This window comes from Micropterus salmoides, unplaced genomic scaffold (assembly GCF_014851395.1).
Source record: "Micropterus salmoides isolate LMB-PRFRI ecotype aquatic unplaced genomic scaffold, ASM1485139v1 Ms_hic_scaffold_12, whole genome shotgun sequence".
NCBI classification, from domain to species: Eukaryota; Metazoa; Chordata; class Actinopteri; order Centrarchiformes; family Centrarchidae; genus Micropterus; species Micropterus salmoides.
This window is the reverse complement of record NW_024040263.1, coordinates 33,657,251-33,661,205: the sequence shown is the minus strand read 5'-3', so window position 1 is coordinate 33,661,205 and position 3,955 is coordinate 33,657,251.

The following is a 3,955-nucleotide window of genomic DNA, read 5'->3' as shown; positions in this document are numbered from 1 at the left end:
TATCACTCTTTTATGTTGTATTTTGTACATGTGTATGTGCCCCCACCAATATCCAGCAACTACTGTATTATCTCTTACAATAATTTTGATTAAAACAATTAAATTTACCCATTGTTGTCCGTCAATGTGTTCACAATGTATATTTAATACACAAACAGTGAACAGCTCTTGTTCCTTACTGCGAGTCCAATGAGTTTTTAATTTGAAGGTTGTCGTCCCTCATTATAAGCCTCACGGTGGTTTGGTCCACTGCCTACCTTTTTCAGACCCCCAGCAACTTTTTTTGTAAAAAGGGGACAAAGAGAAATATAAAAAAGTCTATTATAGTGAAGGCTAAATTCTTCCCCAACGTGCTGCTCTGTCAGCCTCTTACCCTCTTCTCTTGCACTGTGCGCATGCAGGCAAGATGCTCTGGTTATTGGGATGCTTGGTGTCTGTCTATGACAACAAGGTGGGGTGGTGGATTGTTCCATTAGTTGTCGCCTTGATTTGAACCTTCCATGAATATTATAAACTATGTAAATTATACATGATTAGATATTTATTAATTAATAAATAAATAATTAATTATCTGATTCTGGAGTGCCAATCCTTATACTTTTTTTAGTGTTTGTAATGTGTCTGATCAGAATATCAGTCATGTTTGTATCATTCTCCTGCTGGTTTATAGTTTTAACCTGACTGATAACATTTCTTGACTCCAACTACAGTTACAGTGTTTGACGCTATTTGCCAATGTCAGTTTTTCATAACATAGTTTTTAAAACTAATAAACTGTCTCACATGTCTTTGAATCCTGTGAGAGGAAATGTTCCTTAAATTTTCAAAAAGTTCGTAGTTTGGTCAGTCAGTTTAGATTTAGTCAATTCTGGATCCATTTTGGTCCATTTAAGTCCAGCTAAAAGCAAATGGAGAGTGTGGGGTATCGAGGTTTGTTAAAAGGATCAACCACTCAGCTCTTGTGTTTTTAGCAGAAGAGTTTGAAACGTTGAGAATCCGGTTACTGGTGAAGCAAACAGCTGATAACAGGACTGTAATGAGTGTGAAAGCTGGTTTATTGTTACAGCTGTTTGTTTTTTTATTTTATATTTATTTAACCTTTATTTAACCAGATGATCTCATTGAGATTTAAAACCTCTTTTTCAAGAGAGACCTGGCTAAAATAGCAGCACATTGACAGTGCACAGTTCCAAATACACCAACACCAAGCACACACACAACAAAGAACATTTAACAAGACTCTTAACATACACAAACAAATAATATTAGAATACTTAAAAGAACAATTTATTGTGAGAAATAAAGCAACAAACAGTGATTACTGTAAAGCTCAAAATGTCTACCGGACTGAGAGCAGAACTACATCAGCTGATTTGTAGTTTGTGTTTCAGACTGCAGCTTCAGCATGTTCTAGCGACAGCTGGAGAACCAGATCACAAGTGACTGCCCTGTTTTTCAATTGTATAACCACTTTTTTATTCGTTACTGGCAACATGCAACCTGAATCCTTAAAAGTATATTATCATACAATGTATTTAAGTAGATACTCAATTGTAACAGAAACTGTCGTCATTTCATGTAAACTGTCAGATTTGAGTGAATTTGGTGTCAGAAAGCTTCACTGGTCTCTCACACCAAAGGTATGTGTCTTATCCACTGTACCATCACCACAGAGTCATCAGTCAGAGTTTGTCATGTGAGTGAGAGGAACGCTGATAAATACTGACAGCCTGTCATGTTTGTGTGAAGGTGTGGTCTCTGCAATGAATCACTGTGAGGACAGAGAGAGGGAGTCCCTCCCTAAAAAGCACTCTGTGGGTGAAACGTGGCTGCCAGACCGAAGCTCAGAGGTGAGATGAGGATCTCTAACTGTCCCTGACTCTTCTGCATGTCACTCTCAAAGCTCTGTTTGTGTTGAAGCCCAGAGAAGAGGCAGAGACCAGACTCTCCTGGACCTGGACCCAGCTGTGTGTCCATCAAAAGCCACCAGTCCATGGATGACCGTGCTTGCTTTAAAGGACACCTTCCATCAGAGACTCAGTAAGTCTACATAATCCCAGCTAGCAGGAAACGTTCCCAAACGTTGCATCATGTTCTGTACCAATGTCGTTGGTACTAGGTGTCTGGCCTAATTGACCAGTCTCCAAGAGTGAGCCCATCGAGCAAGGACAATGCCTTCCCTTAGCCTCTCTGATCTATATCCTCTATGGGGGATGCATCTGTCAGGTTCAGGAGTTCTTCAAAGTGCTCCTTCTACTTCAGGTTGAGTTAACTGTTCTCAGGGCCTGCCGCTGGCATAGGTGACATAAGCTGTTGCTGTGGGCACAAAATGCCAGGGGGTGCCGCAAGAAAGTTTTTGACTTCAAAAACTCAACTCAAATCAAATCAACTCCGCCTGGCGTAAGCTGTGATAATAATCAACCGCACCTTGCGCTGTGAGTCCAGACAGTTGTGATGAGTGGTAACACAACTGGTAGAGTTTTTCAATATGAACATCTAAAAACTGGATCTGTTTGGGACTGTGAGCTGCACTTTATCGGAACTGCTGAAGTTAACGTGGTGGGATTTATGGCGAGATTTTTGCCTGATCATCGGTGTTTTCGGTTGTTTTTGGTTTCTCATGCAGCATGCAGTCCCAAACTGTGTCGGTCAAAGGGGATAGCCAATTATGACGTTAGTCTTGTAATATTGCGACTTTTATGGACATGTCAGAGAACACAGATATGTGGGAGCGACAAATGGGGGAGTCCATGTGTGGCATACTAAAGTGAATTGTTCAGGCCTGAATGCTTGACCCCTACAGTGGGAAAATCTGTTTTGCTTTGGGGGCTTTCTCATGGCGTGGTTTAGGTCCAAGTGTCCCCACAGAGGGAAAGGTCACTGCATAGCAATACAATCTTGTTCTGAGTGATCACCTTTGTCATATGATGAAACATTTCTTTCATGATGGGAGAAGTCTCTTCCAAGATGACAGTGCCAGCATCCATAGGGCACGGGGGCTCACTAAATAGTTTGTCATAGGTCAAAACCCAACCTCAGATCACTACCCATTAATTGAGCAGTCATACCCGTCTCCACGCAGGTTAAGAGTCTTGGTGTCATGCTGGACAGCACCTTCTCATTGTCCAGCCACATCAATAATGTATCCTGGACCACCTCTTTCCATCTGCGAAACACCTCCAGACGACATCCTGCTCTAACCCAACACTCAACGGAAGTTTTAGTAATTGCTTTGGTCACATCACGCATTGATCACTGTAATGCAATTTTAGCAGGCATTCCTAACAAGCTTATTCACCTCATTCAGACATAAACTCCATTCGTTCCCTGTGGCCTTTCACAATAAATCTCTTGGTTCTACCACCCATTAACCTCAGTACAATGGGTGCTAGGGGCTTCTCCTATGTTGCACCCAAACTTTGGAACTCTCTTACACCTGACATCCCTTTACTGGAGTCTATCACAAAATTCAAAACTTCTCTTAAAACTCATCTTTTCAAACTATCATACTCACTATAATAGTGTACAACACTGATTTTAATTTCTTTTATTGATCTTTTACTTTTTTGATGCTCTTTTACTGATACTACAGTATGTATTATGGCTGCTAGTCTTATTTTATGATGTAAGGCAACCTTCAAATAAAATGTTTTATTTATAATTTGTCATTATATAGAAATATGTCATACTTTATGTTTTTCCGCAGAGTTGAGCAGCCTCTCTGTGGTCAGTCTGTCCAGCATCATCCAACAGACCTGGACTCTATATTTATGGTGTGTAAATGTCCAATAACAACAACTTTTATGTCAGCTGCAAAAGAAATGAAAAACATAACCTAAAGTTTTTTTCTTTTCCAGCAACTTGAGGAAAACATTGTTACATTTGTGAAGAATGAGCTGAAGCACTTCAGGAAGGTTCTAAATCCAGATTACCCAGAATGCTTTGAGAGAGAGAG